Here is a 19957-nt window from a genome sequence, read left to right on the forward strand (position 1 = left end):
TATATTCTACCAATAACAGCCTTAGGAATAATTTATCCACTCTTTAAAAATAGCTAAGGACAAACTGTCTCCCTCCGGGGTATATAAAATTACATGCGGTGAGTGCCCTAACTTTTACATCGGCCAGACAGGGAGAGCGTTGTCGGTAAGATATAAAGAGCATATGCCAACGAGAAGTTGTGACGGCACACGGGATTCGACTTCCGCTGAGCACCTCGTCCATATGGCCCATGCACCCAATCCTCCAACTAATACTGAGCTGTTGCACTGTGAGGTAAAAGGAACTTGGCTAGATATTCTAGAGCAGATGCAGATTTTTAAACACTTGCCATCCCATAAACACAACCTTCTGAACGATCAGCTGCTGCTGAGAAACAAAAACTTTTTCGAAGGTTTCCAATCTTTGTTACGTTTGGTTTAATTTAACCCTGTTACATCGACCACCATATTTATCTACTGGTTGTCGCATACCATGTTCAGACAGCAAGCCCCGCGCTTCCCTTTAAATTTAAGTTTGGCCCACTAATTTTTCACGAGAGTTTGGACGCCATTATAGTTGAATTTAACAATTATGCAGCACAGTAAGTAAAACTTAGCTGCTTTAAATACTTCCAATTTTTGTGATACGATAACGATAACGCGCAAATCGCGTTCCTTACAATGTTATCTGTGGAAGAATATTCCCGTCATAGGTACATTGTAGATTATATGTTAGTACATTTGTCAAAGATGAATTTAACATTTATGCAGCAAAGTAAATTAGAACTGCTCTAAATATTTCCCTTCTAATGATAACGATAACGTTACACGTATATCGCGTTACTCACAATGTTACCTATAGAGAATATTTGCTTTCTAACGTACATCGTAGACTATATTTTAGTATACTTAACCTATGTCGGTCAATAGCACGTAAGCGTGATGACGGAGACGTTGTACCCTCCGCCACACTTTAATTAATACGCTTGACCTATGTCGGCCAATACTAGTTAAATGTGATGACGGGGGCGTTGTACGCAAAGTTACACCCTAATTAAATTAAAGATAATGTTTAAGGTTTTAAATAAGTGAGACAAGTAAGGTACTCGCTATTAGGCATATTCGGTGGGGATACTTTACTCGATGACCATAAGTGCTTAAAGTCGTAAAGGTTATCCTTAAACTTTTTGTACCCAACCAAGTAAATTTCCTACCATTTAATACAATCTGCGCATAGTTAATACACATAGGGACTTCATCTACCCGCGTGCAACGGTCAGTGCCAACGTAGTCGCCGCTGCCAACCGACCGCGTGGTGAAGAGATGCCGGGGCTGGACTTCAGTTAAGTAGTTTTAATTCGACATGGTACCACGGTAGTATAGGTTTTAATTTTAATGTTGACTGTGCCTTACTCTGGCATGTTATAGTAATTTTATGCTTCTGAAGAAGGTTACATTAATTTAGCCAAAATCTGGTAAAGACCAGAAAATTTGTGCAACTGAGGCTGATTCTTAAAAATATTAGATCGAGTAGATCTGAATGTACTTACCGCTAATTTGTCATTATCGCGCACAGGTTTTAATTAGTTTGCGTTTACTAGTTTTGCTTCCCTGCTAGTGGACAGATTGTTTAAGACAAGGTCAGGTAAATATACAGATACATGTAATCAGATACGCAATCAGCACAACACTTGAAATAACTGTTCATTGTTAGACATAGACATCACGCCTTACTTTAGACATAAACGTTACAACAGGCATGTACAGTATTATTAAAACATACAGTATCGGGAAACAAATGATTAGGCAACTTTGCTGACCTGGCTTCTCAACATTCGAAATAGGTAATGACAAGCAAATTTTAAGTTTTCATGATCCTATTCTTACAAAAATGTGAATTGGTTAAAAATGCATTAAGTACCAAAATTGCCCATTCGTTTAACTCAGAGAAAAAAGAGAACATGGTAAGTGGTAACGTTAGGATAACATGTTATTCTTGAAGTTTCGTCGCAAATTGAAAGTGTTTTTGAGAGCGGGTACCAACTAGGGAGCAACAGGTGCAGAAATTTAATATGTATGAGGTGGAAAGACCTCTACTGCTGCTGTGTTTAGAAGAGCACTGTTCTTTTCACCTCATGTTTTTTACTGCGAAACACTTCCACTTGTTTTTTCACCGCTTCATTTGAACTTCTGTGTTATGCTCTCGTCACGATAGTACGTAGTTGTCATTCTACTTCCTTTGTTAACCTTCCTCCTGGTTTAAGTGTTTACACTGTGAAAGATGTTTTTAAACGTCCTTTCACTTTCAGTTCTGCGTCTCCATGCTGTACATTACTTTCTTTCATTGTTCTCCTGTTCGAAACAATCTTCCTCGTTTTGCAGAAACCAGAAGAACACCTTTATTACTGGTTTACTTCAGATTTTATGAAACTAATCCACTTTCATCCAAAATCTTGTTAGTCTGATGTAGTCCTGTAGATGAGTTTACTTCGTGATTATCAATTTTAGCTCTTTCTTTTTGAAAGCTATTGGATCTTTGTGTTAAAAAACCAATTGTGATACGCGTTCTACTATTGTTACGAAAACTCAGGAGAAATGTTAGATTTTTTGTTTTTATTTTCATTAATTAACGTAATTAACGTCCCGCCAGGTTATCCGAGGGCGCTAATGCGCTACTTCCTGGACTCGGGTAGGCGCACTAGCCCCAGATCGAATCTGCTCGTCTGATTACCGCCAAGGGCCGGTGTGCTGGCAAGCCTGGATGTGGTTTTAGGCAGTTTTCCACATCCCACTAGATGAATACTGGGCTGGTCCCCATGTCCCGCCTCAGTTACTTGACTCGCAGACATTTGAAAACGTTCGCACTATTTCATGGCTTACACTACACGCAGACAGCTGGGGTACACTAATTCTGCCTTGGGAGGATACGGGTTGGCGACAGGAAGGGCATCAAGCCACCCTCTGACACTAACATTGCCAAATCCATATAAAAAAAGGCCTACCCCGCTTTGAAGTGCGAGAAGGGCCCACAAAAATGATGATTTTTCATTAATTAATGCTAACAAATAACTGAACCTGTCATATCAGATTTTTCTCACAATGAGCTCTATTTCGGGTTCATCTTCAGATGAGGTATACGGAAGGTTTTATTTTAGAACATTCTGCATTACTGCTCTGGGCTTCACCTGGGCATGCAACACAGTTAACAAATCAAAATGCTTCCACTGGCTGTTGTTGCAATTTCTTGCTGCAACTGATTTAAGTAAAAGATGTTAAGCATAATAAAGGTTTGTATGGTATTTTTTCAAGAATTTGCATCAAGTTTCGTGGATACCAGCATCTGTGACAGAGAATCCTTCTGTTATTTCTTCCCTATCCCAGCACAAAATGCATTGTTCACAATCACAAAGATGTGTTGGTAATACGCTGAAATACACATAATAGGGAATCCTTTATAGGAAACCATCCCTCATGAATGAATCTCGAGAATCAATGCTAAAATCTAAGCAACCTCCTTGCTGGTCTCATGTCCGTTGAATAGTGGGATCATAAAATAACAGTTTTCTAGTACTTTTTTCTCAATAAATGTTGCTTTGTGGACAGGTTTGGTGAAAAAAAGTGCTGGGACACCTTCACGTAATTATAAAACGGTAAAATTATCTCAAAATTTGCATTAAGCCTTTGTCCACAGAAGAAGTAAAATAGTTTCGTATATTTTGAAACTTTACACAATTTACTATGCAAAGCAACTGTTCTAGTACAGCAGAAGGGTTTCTTCGTCAAGACCTGAATGGTGATACACTTCAGGGAGCCAGTTTCAGAAGTTAACACGTTCTGCCAGCCTATTTTGAAACAAAAATGATTCTCTTAGTGATTAGATATTTGTAGACAACGATTTTATAAGTACACTACTGGCCATTAAAATCGCTACACCACGAAGATGACGTGCTACAGACGCGAAATTTAACCGACAGATGAAGACGCTGTGATATGCAACTGATTAGCTTTTCAGAGCATTCACACAAGGTTGGCGCCAGTGGCGACACCTACAACGTGCTGACACGAGGAAAGTTTCCAACCGATTTCTCATACACAACCAGCAGTTGACCGGCGTTTCCTGGTGAAACGTTGTTGTGATGCCTCGTGTAAGGAGGAGAAATGTGTACCATCACGTTTCCGACTTTGATAACGGTCGGATTGTAGCCTATCGCGATTGCAGTTTATCGTATCGCGACATTGCTGCTCGCGTTGGTCGAGATCCAATGACTGTTAGCAGACGCCGTGCTGGATCCCAACGGCCACGTATCACTAGCAGTCGAGATAACAGGCATCTTATCCGCATGGCTGTAACGGATCGTGCAGCCACGTCTCGATCCCTGAGTCAACAGATGAGGACGTTTGCGAGACCGCAACCATCTGCACGAACAGTTCGACGACGTTTGCAGGAGCATGGACGATCAGATCGGAGACCATGGCTGCGGTTACCCTTGACGCTGCATCACAGACAGGAACGCCTGCGATGGTGAGCTCAACGACGAACCTGGGTGCACGAATGACAAAACGTCATTTTTTCGGATGAATCCAGGATCTGTTTACAGCATCATGATGGTCGCATCCGTGTTTGGCGACATCGCGGTGAACGCACATTGGAAGCGTGTATTCGTCATCACCATACTGGCTTATCACCCGGCGTGATGGTATGGGGCGCCATTGGTTACACGTCTCCGTTACCTCTTGTTCACATTGACGGCACTTTGAACAGTGGACGTTACATTTCAGATGTGTTACGACCCGTGGCTCTGCCCTTCATTCGATCCCTGCGAATCCCTACATTTCAGCAGGATAATGCACGACCGCATGTTGCAGGTCCTGTACAGGCCTTTTTGGATACAGAAAATGTTCGACTGCTGACCTGGCCAGCACATTCTCCAGATCACTCACCAGTTGAAAACGTCTGGTCAATGGTGTCCGAGCGACTGGCTCGTCACAATACGCCAGTCACTACTCTTGATGAACTGTGGTATCGTGTTGAAGCTGCATGGGCAGCTGTACCTGTACACGCCATCCAAGCTCTGTTTGACTCAATGCCCAGGCGTATAAAGGCCGTTATTACGGCCAGAGATGGTTGTTATGGGTACTGATTTCTCAGGATCTATGCACCCAAATTGCGTGAAAATGTAATCACATTTCAGTTCTAGTGTGTGTGTGTGTGTGTGTGTGTGTGCGTGTGTGTGTGTGAAATCTTATGGGACTTAACTGCTAAGGTCATCAGTCCCTAAGCTCACACACTACTTAACCTAAATTATCCTAACACACACACCCATGCCCGAGGGAGGACTCGAACCTCCGCCGGCACCAGCCGCACAGTCCATGACTGCAGCGCCTAAGACCGCTCGGCTAATCCTTCGTGGCTGCCAGTTCTAGTATAATATATTTGTCCAATGAATACCCGTTTATCATCTGCATTTATTCTTGGTGTAGCAATTTTTAATGGCCAGTAGTGTTGTTTAGTAAGTATGTGTTGATTTGAAATCGTCTACCACATGTGCCAATTAGATCTATCTCTGTAACTGTTTCCCGGGCGTACTAACGGCTGCCCTTACACATTGGATGTATCACATTATATGAGAAAATAAAATTAGGTAAATAAACTGAAGAGTAATCAACGTGAACTGAAAGTCCACAGTGTCTCTTATGTTAGCAAAACATGTATTCTGTTCTGATACATATATCACAGTTCAGATTCAAAAATACAGGGTGTCTAGGGTAGAAGTATACAAAATCATTTGTTTGCATTTCAGTACATATTAAGGTCTGTAAATTAATCCATCCAACATTGTACATATGAGCTCAAAAGATTTTATGCGTTTTGGTACAGTACAATTTGGGCATCATTTGTAGGTCGACAGATGTCGAAACGGTGCTCCACTTTCCGCCACACATTCATAAGCTACAGATGTTATGGCCTGTAATGCGGTGCAGATCCATTGTCTCAAATCCAACAGATGTCGAAATTGTAAACAATGTCCTTCATAAACCTGCATGCACTGAAATCCAGTGGAGTCATATCGGTACACCGAGGGGGCCAGGCACTGGGACCCCCTCTTCTGATCAACGATCAGGAAACATCTCATGGAGTAATGTGGTAACATGACAGTGGGTTGGGACATCATCCTCCTTGAAAATGACTTCCGGAAGCATCTGTGGAACTGCGTAGTTCCCCAGAATGTCGGAATGGGTGGATCCTGTCACTGTAGACTCCATAAGAAAATGGTCTAATCACATCAAGTTTATGTAATATCAACCACACATTAACAGTGGTGTGTCCGTTTCGTACTCAATCACTTTTCCTGGAGTCTCACTTCCCCATATTGGACAGTTATGTCGATAAACTTTGCCACAAACGTGGAAGGTAGATTCATCACTGAACAGCTATTTATTGAGGTAGTCGGGGTTTTCGTCAGTATGATGCAACAATTTAACATCAAAATTACAGCCTCTAAGGTGATCCTCAGGCTTACTGTGATGCGAAAATTGGATTTTGTGAGCACACAACAGGAAACGTTTGTGTACAACGTCGTGCACAGTTGAATGGGGAACGGCTAGTTACTAGCTTTTCTAATAGATTTACGTCGGCTTACAGCGAATGCTTCGCGCACTAGTTGTTTTCCAGAATTTGTAATCAGACTTCTTGTTTTTTGAAGAGTTCTGCCCCATTGATAAACCGATTTACGTATAGGAGGATCCACGTTCCATTCTCTTGTTACACGCAGCTGAACAAGTATTGCAGATTGTAACTCTGCTAACCATAGCACTCATTCACCGTTCGTTGCGGCGTGCACATACTGACTTCGAGGAGTACGTCTGACTGTTACACAGTAAACAGCTTTCATAATTGACTTCAAAGAATTATGAACAACAAACACGTTATAAACATGTTTTGCAGCAAGAGACAGCTCACTGTCCTTGATTGGTGGGATATATATATATCTGCCAGGAGGCACGTTGAAGACGAGGGGTGTTAGCCAATGATATGCCTGAGGGGTCGTGTGCTCTCTATGTGACCCCTCTGTGACAAGGAAATTGTTCGAACTTCCTCTCATCGATTTGGTTCATACTAGGAGGATGCGTTGGGCACAACTTTGACTTTAACATCTGTAAGCAGAAAGACGCGACTTCCAACTATTTTTGAGAAAACCGAATTTTAAAAATTATAGACTTCCTAATCTGTACGCTTTTTAGGGCTGCTGCTGCTGTTCAGGGATCTGCACCTGAGCTTGGTTTCATATGAATGAAGTCTCTGGATCGAATCTCGCTGGCGGTAGTTTACTTTTCAGTCCCAAGTAATTGTAAGAATAGATTTATTATGACCGTGAATAGTATCAACATCTAATAATTCATTTACTTTTTTCCTAATCTTTAACATGAAAAAGCAGAACAAGTTCTTTTCTTCCTTTCTTAAGCAGATTTGAAATCAAATGATGACACACGGGGTCTATAAATCAAATCAGTGTACTCATATTATTTGTATTATTGTATTTACATTTGTGACAAATATAATGTGTAATCTATGCAGTATTGCACGAATAGGATGATATCACGACATACAGCAGATGTGACGAACGCCAAATTTTTGTATGTCCACGATTTTTTTCAATGTGTCTTTTTGAAAGCGAGCTTGGCTTACATTTAAAAATGGTTCAGAGCCAAATGTCGGTGCAGATAACTAACGAAAAAAAATTTTACCGACAACGATATTCGATCCAGAGACCATGCTCTTGGGAAACTAAACGCTTACTTACTCGGCTGCGGATTCTTTGCGTGCAAGCCGCGCGGGATTAGCCGAGAGATCTGAGGCACTGCAGTCATGGACTGTGCGGCTGATCCCGGCGGAGGTTAGAGTCCTCCCTTGGGCATGGGTGTGTGTGTGTTTGTCCTTATGATAATTTAGCTTAAGTAGTGTGTCAGCTTAGGGACTGATGACCTTAGCAGTTAAGTCCCATAAGATTTCATACACATTTGAACATTTCGTTGCGTGCAGGCGAACATACAAAGTATACAAGCGCACCTACAACTTTTAAAATTTGTTTCCTCAGAAAATTCTAGTGAGTCGCCAATTCCTGTTTACATATGCTGAAGCCCTAGTCGGCCCCGCATGCCTTGTCACTACGAATCACATCGGTGAAGGGACGTTCGTACGGTCCCCTTGTGAACAAGGTGAAGCAGTACACCTCTGTTCCTGACAAGGGAACCTCCCCATCGCATCCCCCTCAGATTTAGTTATAAGTTGGCACAGTGGATAGGCCTTGAAAAACTGAACACAGATCAATCGAGAAAACAGGAAGAAGTTGTGTGTAACTATGAAAAAATAAGCAAAATATACAAACTGAGTAGTCCATGCGCAAGATATGCAATATCAAGGATAGTATGAGCTAAGGAGCGCCGTGGTTCCGTGGTTAACGTGAGCAGCTGCGGAACGAGAGGTCCATGGTTCAAGCCTTCCCTCGAGTGAAAAGTTTATATTCTTCATTTTCGCAAAGTTATGATCTGTCCGTTCGTTCATTGACGTCTCTGTTCACTGTAATAAGTTTAGTGTCTGTGTTTTGCGACCGCACCGCAAAACCGTGCTATTAGTAGACGAAAGGAGGTGCCTCTCCAATGACAACATCTCACGTATTTAATGCACTCTCGTCCAAAGTAGCGAACAGTCAACTGTTAGTCAGGGAGCCTCGTTAGCAGGAATATTCTCTCTTCCGTGCGCTGTAGTCGACTGACGTGTGTTTCGATGTTTGTTTACGTGTAGCGTCCCCACACTACGGCGCAGTTACCTCGCATCGGACGGACAGATAATAATTGTCTGAAAATAAAAAATTAAACTTTTCACTCGAGGGAAGACTTGAACCAATGACCTCTCGTTTCGCAGCTGCTCACACTAACCACGGGACCACGGCGTTCCTTGGACCAAATTAACCTTGATGTTGTATATCTTGCACATGGACTACTCAGTTTGTATATTTTACTTACTTTTTTCATAGTTCCACACAACTTCTTCCAGTTTTCTCGATTGATCTGTGTTCAGGTTTTCAAGGCCTAGCCACTGTGCCAACTTATAACTAAATCTGAGGGGGTTGCGATGGGGAGGTTCCCTTGTGAGTGTATTTTCGATAGGTCTGTGACGACTTGCTCTAGCAGTGTTGTCAACTGACTTTCTACGTGTTCACTATGAACAAAAAGTATAGTAAGTTGTTTTGGAGTTACTTTCTGGTGGCCATCCTCATGAAACGAGTTACAATTAGTGTGATGGGGTTGCGGCTAGGACTTTGTAGCTTGCCGTAATTTACTGCAGCATTCTTTGTATCTTCAGCTTACCTTTACATTTGTTCAAATTTAACTTCCGTTGTTCACTGAGACAGCTAGCTTTCGACGCACGTGCTACAGAACTGGGTTTTCATTAATTCATCTACACTGTAGATATGTTAATTACGTTACATTCTGGTTTATTTAAATGTTCCTGGAATATTTAATGAATCTAGAAATTGTCTTTGTTATGTTCTAGCTTACGTGGTGGCCCTCTGTGCCACGTGTTTCATATAACGGCAGTTGTAATGCTTCTTGTATCCATGATTATGATTTTTGTCGTAGTAATTATTCTTTGAGCAGGAGCTTCTACGATCTATTTTCATTCATGAGTCACTGACGAATTCATGGTTCAAAATGCGGATACATACTTGCTTTGGTATACATCTTGCAATAAAATTGTAAACGTTGTAATCTTCTTCAGAACTGCTATCAGCAGAAACGTTTTTTAAAAATATTTCCTACGTATGGTGTTCTGCAGCCGCAAAAAATTAGAGGAAATAAATTTTGGTGTAATAAGATCCACGCGAATTGCTTTGTTTATATTTTATTTGCTGATAATGGTTTCGGCCAATGGCTCATCCTAAGGCAGTACGTTAAAATATCTTAAATGTTAATTTTTATGTATTATCTACTATAGTTTTCTCATACTTACACATGCCTGTCACCATATCGATTTATATATCGTATATTGTAACAACCACGTAGAAATACCGAGCGAGGTGGCGCAGTGGTTAGCACACTGGACTCGCATTCGGGAGGACGACGGTTCAATCCCGTCTCCGGCCATCCTGATTTAGGTTTTCCGTGATTTCCCTAAATCGTTTCAGGCAAATGCCGGGATGGTTCCTTTGAAAGGGCACGGCCGATTTCCTTCCCAATCCTTCCCTAACCCGAGCTTGCACTCCGTCTCTAATGACCTCGTTGTCGACGGGACGTTAAACACTAACCACCACCACCACCACGTAGAAATATGAAAAAATTAAAGTACATCGTATTTGAAAAATTAATTCTGTTCTTATTATGTACTACCGGAGAATGAGCCATCACTTCAAACTGATACCGGCAAATAAGATGTAGAAAAATCACTTCTTGGATCTTTTTACAACAGCGTATATTTCATAAAACCCTTTTTATTGTTTTTACATACTTTGAAGCGAGGAAGATAAGGGACAGTGTGGCGGTTCCGAGACTCCCTGTCACTGTTCAGACCACGTAGTTACACCTATTCACTTTTCAATTTCACTGTGTAATCTGGTATCAGACCGAGCCATTCCTGCTCACTTCACACGACTTACCTACGTGGTTGATCATTGTGAGCGCATTATCGTAGCCAAGATAGACACGAAGCCCACGCCCACAACAAAAACACAAGTTATGTGCCAACTAGTTCTACAGATCATAGAGAGGTCGAAGAAATATGTGATGAGATGAAAGAAATTATTCAGATAGTTACCGGAGACGAAAATTTAATTATGATGAGGGACTGGAATACACTAGTAGGAAAAATTATGTCTGAATATTGAATGGGGGAAAGGATTGAAAGAGAAAACCGCCTGGTAGACTTTTGAGCAGAGCATAATTTAATCATTGCTGAGACTTGGTTAAAGAATCATAAAAGAAGGCTGTAAACGTTTAAGAGACCTGAAGACATAGGGAACTTTCAGACTGATTATATAATGGTTAGACACAGATATAGGAACCAGATTTTAAACTGTAAGGCATTTCCAGGGGGAGATGTTGAATCTGACCAGAGTTTATTGGTTGTGAACCGTAGATTAAAACTGAAGACACTGGGAGAAGGTAGGAAATTAATGAGATGGACCCTTGATAAGTTGAAAGAACCAGAGGTTGTTGAGATCTTCAGAGGGGGCGTTAGACAACGTTTGAGTAGAACAGGGGAAAGAAGTACAGTAGAAGAATAACGGGCAGCTTTGAGAAATGAAGGCAGCACAGAATCAAATAGGTAAAAAGACAAGGCCTAGTGGAAATCCTTGGTTAACACAGGAGGACTGAAATTAATTGATGAAAGGAGAAAATTTAAAAATGCAGAAAATGAAGCAAGCGAGCGGAATACAAAACATTAAAAAAGAAGATTGACGGGAAGTGCATAATTTCCAAGCTTTGAATTGCTAGAAGAGAAACATAAGGATTTAGAAGTATATTTCACTAGGGAAAGATAGGTATCACCTACAGGAAAATTAAGGAGCCCTTTGTGGAAAAGAGATGCAGCTGTATGAATATCAAGAGCTCAGATGGTAAACCAGTCCTTAACAAAGAAGGGAAATCTGAAATGTGGAAGGAGTATATAGAGGGGCCGTGAACTTGAAAGCAATATTATAGAGAGGGAAGTGGACATAGATGAAGATGCGATGGGAGATATGATACTGAGAGAAGAATTTGACAAGGCTTTGAAAGTTTTAACTCGAAACAAGGCTCCGGGAGCAGACGATATTCCGTCGGAACCACTGACAGCCATGGGAGACCCAGCCATGTCATAACTCTTCCATTTGGTGTGCAAGATGTTTGAGACAGGCGAAATATACTCAGACTTCAAGAAAGATGTAGTAATTCCAAAGCAAGCAGCTGCTGATAGGTGTGAAAATTACCGAACTATCAATTTAACAAATCATGGGTGTAAAATACTAACACGAATTCTTTACAGATGAATGGGAAAACTGGTAGAAACCGGCCTCTGTGGAGATTCGTTTGGATTCCGTAGAAACATAGGAACACGCGAGGTAATACTGGCTCTATGACTAAGATAGGATAAGGAAAGGCAAGCCTACGTTTACAGCACTTGTAGACTTAGAGAAAGCTTTTGGAAAACGTTAACTAGAATACTATCTTCGCAATTCTAAAGGTATCAAGGGTAAAATACAGGGAGCGAAAGGCTATTTAAAACTTGTACAGAGTCGAGGGACACTAAAGAGAGGCAGTGGTATAAAAGGGAGAGACGGGGTTGTAGCTTATCCCCGATGTTATTCAATCGGTATGTTAATCAAGGAAAAAATAAAATCAAGCTTTTCCGATGGTATCGTAATTCTGTGGGAGACAGCAAAGGACTTGAAAGTGCAGTTGAACGGAATGGACAGTGTCTTGAAAGGAGTATAGAAGATGAACCTCAACAAAAGCAAAACAAGGATAATGGATTGTAGTCGAATTAAATAAGGTGATGCTGAGGGAATTAGATGTGGAAACGAGACGAAGTAGTACATGAATTTTGCTATTTGGGCAGCAAAATAACTGATGATGGCCGAAGTAGAGAGGGTATAAAATGTAGGCTGTCAATGGCAAGAAAAGCGTTTCTAAAGAAGAGAAATTTGTTAACAGGGAATATAGATTCCAGTATCAGGTAGTCTTTTCTGAAGATGTCTGCACTGTAGCCATTATGGAAGTGAAACTTGTATGATGAACAGTTTAGATAGAAAGAGAATAGAACCTTTTGAAATGTGGTGGCACAAAGAATGCTGAAGATTACATGGGTAGATTACATAACTAGTGAGGAAGTACTGAATAGATTTGGGGAGACAAGAAATTTGTGGCACACCTTGAATAAAAGAAGGGACATTCTGAGACATCAAGAGATCACCAGTTTAGTATTGGAGGGAGCGTGTGGGGTAAAAATCGTCTAGGGATACCAAGAGATGTGTACAGTAAGCAGATTCAGACAGTTGTAGGTTGCGGTAGTTATTCGAGGATAAAGGGGCCCTTGCAGGATAGAATGGCATGGAGAGCTGCATCAGACCAGTCTTTGGAGACCTGTCAAGTGTCTCTTCTATCTGTCGGTCTTCCGCCATTTTATCTGTACTGTCAATCTTCCTATGTTTAGCTTCATGTTTCATTTTGTGACGCCAAATCAAAAGGTCTTTCCCTCTACTTTTTACTATCTGAAATAAGGTGCACATGTAATTATTATTATTATTATTGGTGTTTTGCCCTTAAAGAGCGCATTTGGACTAAACTACATGGCCAGTTCCTTTTGCTGCCTTCCTTGCTGCCCAAACTCATTCGCTCATTCGCTCGCTGTGTTTCTGTTTCCAGTCCTCTGTCCATGCTTCTTGTCGGCTTTGTGTCTTCGACTTCATCTTGATTGCCTTTTTACGCCTGTTCGTTTGTCACATTGTATCTCACGTAGTTTACTTTTCTTAATGATGTTTCTCAATTTTATTCTGTCGTTTATTGTGTCTGCTGTTATGTCGAGTTGGTTTAGGTCGTTTTTTACCGATGCCACCCATTTGTTGTTTCTAGTGGTTACCCAGTCAAAGATCTGTTTGGTCAGCCTGTGTGATGGCATTGTGTACAGGTATCCATAGAATTGTAATCTGCGTTTTCTAATCTTTTCTGTGATTGTATCCCTATGTTTGTATAGTTCCTCTGTAGGTTTCTTGATCCATATTCCATTGTTGTTAGTTGCGCCAAATATTTTCCTAAGTATTTTCCGTTCTACTTTTTCTAGTTGTCTGATACGTGTATGCCCTAGGATTAGTGTGGTCTCTGCTGCATACAGTGCCTCGGGCAGCACCACTGTGTCGTAGTGGCGTAATTTGGCTTTTTGTGAGATAGACTTCTTGTTGTAATGATTCCACACTACTCTGTATGTCTTGTCCAGTTTAGTCTTTCTTTCTTCGTTTGAGTCTCTGTTATGTCCACTCATTTGTAGTGTTTCATCGAGGTATTTGAAGTTTGCCGTTTTGTAAATCGTGCCATACTTTGTGTTCAGAGATGAGAGTTTCTTTGTGCTCATAAACTGTGTCTTTTCGTAAGAGATCTGTAGTCCAGTTTTGGAAGCGATTTCGTGCAGTTTTTCAATAGCGTCTTATGTTTCATTTATACCTTTCGTGGCAATCGCCAAATTGTCTGCAAAAGCCAGGCATTTAATCTGTAGGTTTCCTAAGGTTATCCCTTTTGTGATGCTTCCCATTCTTTTATTACCTTATCTAACACCAGATTGAAAAGGAGAGATGAGAGGCCATCGCCTTGTCGGACACCTGTGCGAACTTCAAAGGGCTCTGATAGTTCCCCACAGAACTTTACTTTGAAGGTCGCGTTGGTTAAAGTTTGCTCTATGATAGCCCGTGTTTTGTTGTCTACTTTGTATTCTGCTAGAATTTTGAAGAGAGTTTTCCGGTCGATAGAGTGGTACGCCTTTTTGAAGTCGACAAAGGTAATGATCAGGTTCTGTTTGTATTGTAAAATCATTTTCAGGTTCCAAATTTGTTCCGCACAAGACCGCCCTATACGGAAGCCTGCTTGGTATTCCCCAATCAAGTGGTCGGTCTGGCATTCTAGTCTGTTCAGTAAAGCTTTAGAGAGGATCTTGTATGTAACCTGTAGTAGGGATATTCCTCTGTAGTTGTTCGGGTCAGTCTTGTCACCTTTTTTGTGTAATGGGTGTATCAGGGCAGTTTTCCAGTCGTCAGGAATTTTCATGTTCTTCCAGATATCTTCCAAGATCCTGTGGATGTCTTTGGTGAGTTCTGGGTCTTGTAACTTCCAGATTTCCGCGATGATGCCGTCTTCTCTTGGTGCTCTACGATTCTTGACTGACTTGATTATTTCTTTAACTTCTTCTAGAGTTGGAGGATCACTATCTGGATTGTACGTGCTCGTTTCTGTCATCATTTCTTCCATAGAGGGTCCGTGTTAGGCAGTTTTTCAAAGTACTTTGCCAGAATGTTCCAATTGTTTTTGGTATTGGTTTCTAGGGTTCCATCCGGTCTTCTGAAGCACAAGTTGGGTGGTTGATATCCAGTCATATTTTCTCTTAACTTTCTGTAAGTTTCTTGTATTGTTATTCATGAAGTCCGATTCGATCTCCGTCAGTCGCCGTTTATCATACTGTCGTTTTCCACTGCGAATGATTTTGCTTGATTGCTTCTGTGTTTTCAAGAAGTTCATCCAATTCTCTTGGGATTTATGGCTACTAAATTTTTTCCATGCACTGATTCGTTGGTCAATAGCTTGGTCACATGTGTGGTTCCGCCAACGGTGTTTCCTTGTGCGTGGTGTTTGTGCTAGTTTCATGGCCTCTCGGATTCTTCGTGAAAGTTGTGTCCAGTCTGTCGTTTTCTCCATTTTAATTTTATGTAATATTTGTGTCTGGTTTAAAGTAAGGTATTCTGGATCTGGTCTAACAATTTTGTTCTTCTGGAACCTTTTTCTTGGGCAAAAGACGAATCCTGATCTGTAGTAGGTGGTGGTCTGAGTCGAGTAGCCTTTACGTGTGTCTATGTTCAAAATTTCTTTTTGTGAGTCTTTCAGGACTATTACGTGGTCGATTTTTAGATCTTGCTTTCCGCTGGGGAATTTCCATGTGGTAAGTTTCCGTGTTGGTTTCTTGAATTTTGTTGACATAATGCGAGGTCGTGGCTTTTGCAAAAGTCTATCAGGTGTTTTCCGTTTTTGTTGGTGTCCTTGTGTGGAGTATGTTTTCCTGTGGTATGTCTGTATATCCTTTCTTTTCCGAGTTTAGCGTTGAAGTCTCCCAGTATTATTTTGACTCTATGTGCAGGAATTTTTCTGATAGTTTCTTCCATTGTCGTCCAGAGGTCATCAATTTCGTCCGGGTTTCTCCTGTTTTAGTCATTAGTCGGTGCATGTGAGTTGATTATTGTGTAGGATTTGTTGGCTGATGGCACTATGATGGTGCTGATTCTTTCGTTTGGTGACGAAAAGTCGATTATGCTGTCCGTGATGGACCTGTCTACTGCAAATCCTGTGACAAAAAGCGTTAGATTTTTCAGTCGTCTCGATGGTTTTCCTTTGTATATTCTGAAATTCTCCGTGTTGAAATGGTCTTCGTCTGTGAATCGTGTTTCTTGCAGTGCACATATTTTGATTTGAAATTTTTCGAGAGTGTCTGTCAGTTGTTTCATCTTTCCTGTCTTCATCAGTGTGTTCACGTTGAGTGTGCCGATGTAGTGTTTGCGTTTGGTCTTGAGGGAGTTTGAGAAGCTCCGATTCTTCTCATGATGTCCGTGAGCCCCCGAAATCCGATGCTCACGACGATCCCAGTCTATTGGCTGGGGCCCGGGGTATTAAGATTTTTCTCGTTGTACCATCATGATGTTTAGCAGTTGGATGTATGGCATACTGCCGAGTACAACCTGACTTTCCTGGTCAGGAGGTTGGTTGAGGCCGCCACTGACATGTGGAGCAGACGCCTTTTGTAGCCGCCCACTGTGGGAACAGACGCTACTGGTAGTTTTGGTCCGCCCCGAGTATTTCATTTCCTTGGGACCACCTATATCTAGGAGGCATTCCCCTACTCGCCACCTGGGGAGGCGCTCGGTTGCGGGTCTACTAACCGCCCCGAGACATGTAAATGTATATATACATATTGTTCTACATACCTTACTCTATTTTTCCACATATTCGCCACAGCGGTTTAGACATTTTTCCCTATCGCAGCACTAAATCTGAGGTGCTCCTGTGAAGAATTCGTTCGGCTGTTGTCTTCACTTCATCGCTGTCTTGCGAGGGACTTCTTCAACCGACCGAGAACGTGCTTCTCACTATGGGGAATCCTGGACTGTATGTTGGATGGTCCAGAATCTACCTCAAGTAACCGAGCTTGTCGGCGTTTCTGATTGACACTTACGTCCTCGCATTGTCTTGAAGGATAACCACGTTGTGCACATCGAGAATCCTTCGGCGCTTCTTCCTGATGACAGCTCGCGGGCGTGGCAGTGTCGTACAACACCTGTCGTATTTGATGGTTGCGTCTAGTGGCGCAAAATTCATCAGTAGTAGTCCACAACTTTCCCAGAAGAGCGTTAACATCACTTTCTCAAGAGATGGCACTGAACGGAATTTTTTTGTCACAGGAGAATTCGTATGTTTCCACATCGCGCTATGCAGCTTAGATTCCGGTGTGGAATGCAGTATCGACGTTTCATCGCCAGTAACAATAAAGCCCAGGAAACTTTCACCCTTCTCAGCATGCTGCTGCGATGATTCAGTGAAGCAATCATTCGCTTGCCTTTCATTATTTCGTGCAGTGCTTAGACACCCACTGACATGAAACTTTCAGATACCCTAAGGACCAGCGAACGATATCGTAAACAGTCTTATACAGTGTGCCAGGCTCCCTGAAAGTGTCCCTGAGGTGCACACGCTAATCCGATTTCACCATTGCATCTACACGGGAAATGCTGTCGCGAGTCAGCAACGAACGCGACTTCCCCAAACGCACGTTATCGTGCAAGCCTTCACGACATTTTGCGAACTCACTTTCTTCAAAGCGAGCCACTTTTTCCCATATGTGGGCTGCATTTCCCTGTGGTCTTCAGTGGGGGTTCGTCCCTTTCTCCGAAGAAAAATGTCACACTTCATCAACAGACAGCAGCACCATTCCATGGAGCTACCTGTAGATAAGATCGGGCCGGTACCAAGGTAGGTACATCACTGGGAATGGATACGTTGGCTTCGCATTTACAGCCATAATTTAGCTAAAAACAATAGTAACAAAGACTTTTTCATTCGCCCTCACACTGCCTAGTCGCTTTGCGTCTGCTAACAGATCTTCTGATATCTAGTTGGTAGCAGGCATCATTATTTTGTGTGCTACTTTCCTGCAACTTTCTGATTTTTGCATTCTTGATGATTTATGTGTGGGTATATCATTCAGTGTAGTTCAGGATCTACGAGGGCGGTTCAGAAAGTAACCTCCGATTGGTCACAGTGCGGGTTGTGGGGGGAGTAGCGATGCCATCTGTGCGTTCACGCACTCAACAGGTCAGTCGGCATCAAGCCGTGGTCGAGTGAACGTCGTACCTGCGGTAGTTTAGTTTTTGTGGCAGTTTGAAATGTGTGCTGCAATAGAAAACCCCGCCAAATGTGAAGTGCGTGCTGTCATAAGGTTTTTTACAGCCAAAGGATATTCTGCAGCAGCTATTCACCGTGAGCTTTGTGCCGTGTACGGATCAAGAGTTATGAGTGAAGGAGTTGTCCGTGAATGGGTACGTTTATTTAAAAGTGGACGAGAAAACGTTCATGATGAAGAGAGGAGTGGTAGACCATCATTGGTGACTGACGAACTCGTTCAGACAGTTGATGCAAAAGTTCGTGAAAATCGACCTTTCTCAATGTCGGAGTTGTCTACTGGTTTTCCACAGATTTCTAAGACCCTCTTGTACGAGATAGTGACAGCAAGATTGGGTTACCGTAAGTTCTGTGCACGATGGGTGCCCAAAATTCTTACCGACCACCACAAAACTCAAAGAATGGCCTCTGCATTAGACTTTCTGTCACGTTATGAGGACGAAGGAGAACCATTGTTAAAAACCATTGTTAAACAGAATCGTGACCGGTGACGAAACCTGGATTAAGTACGTGAACCCTGAGACAAAAGAACAATCAAAGATGTGGGCACATTCAAATTCGCCTACCAAACCAAGAAAAGCCTCGCAAGATCTTTCTGCCAGAAAACTGATGGCAACGGTGTTTTGGGATGCCAAAGGGGTGTTGTTGGTTGAATTCATGGAACGTGGTACGACCATTAATCAAGACGTGTACTGTGAAACAATAAAAAAGTTACGACGGGCTATACAGAACAAACGCCGTGGTATGCTGACTTCCGGTATCGTTTTTTTGCACGATAACGCCCGTCCTCACTCTGCTCGCAGAACAACGGCCCTTCTTGAGTCCTTCAAGTGGGACGTTATCAACCATCCACCTTAAGCCCAGACCTGGCGCCAAGTGATTATCACCTCTTCAAGCATTTGAAGAAATGGCTCGGGTCACAGCGGTTTGATGACGACGAAGAGCTCAAAGATGCGGTCACAGGCTGGCTCCAGGCACAAGCGGGTGATTTTTATGCAGAAGGAATTTCAAAGCTTGTGAAGAGATACGATAAGTGCCTCAATCGCTATGGAGACTATGTAGAAAAATAGTGCAAAGATGTAGTTGTAAGATGTATATATTAAAATATTTTTATTTAACTTGGTGTATTTTTTTAAATCAACCGGAGGTTACTTTCTGAACGGCCCTCGTATAATCATTTCACATTCTCTCTTGTCTTGTTGCTAATTCTATAAAACAATCGTTACACTTGTAAAAAATTATTTCTGTTTCTTTGAACACGAAATGGTGAACATGGGGTATTTTCAAAGATGAAATATTCCAGTAACATATCAGATTGAAGTCGAAGCTCTTTCTACAATATTAAGTAATACTAATGTTAAATTTCTTTTGAGGGATTGCCTTAGTAACAGATAATTAATACACTCTCCACATTCGCTAGTGAGAAGCTATTACATTCTTTCATTTTAATTCTGTTTTTTTTTCCGCAGTCTGAGATCAATGAGGGGAATTTATTTCTTGTGTCACTTTTGATAATGAATACTTATGCTATTATTCATACATACATGTATATCTTACCTCTGTCGCGTTTACTTATGGAATCTGTTGAGTGTCTAACGAAAGAGGTATTTCAACCACATATGCTTAGGTTGAACTGCAATGCTTACTGTTAAACTAATTTCTTAATGACTTTTTGGAGACCAGTAAATGTCTACAGGGATGTCACGATTTATACGCGAAGGCAAGGGCTTTAGGATGCTCACAAACTGAAAATTGTTAGTACTTACACAGTAGTAACAGAAATTCGAGTAATTTC

The sequence above is a fragment of the Schistocerca nitens genome, chromosome 5 (genome assembly GCF_023898315.1).
Source record: "Schistocerca nitens isolate TAMUIC-IGC-003100 chromosome 5, iqSchNite1.1, whole genome shotgun sequence".
Classification (NCBI taxonomy): domain Eukaryota; kingdom Metazoa; phylum Arthropoda; class Insecta; order Orthoptera; family Acrididae; genus Schistocerca; species Schistocerca nitens.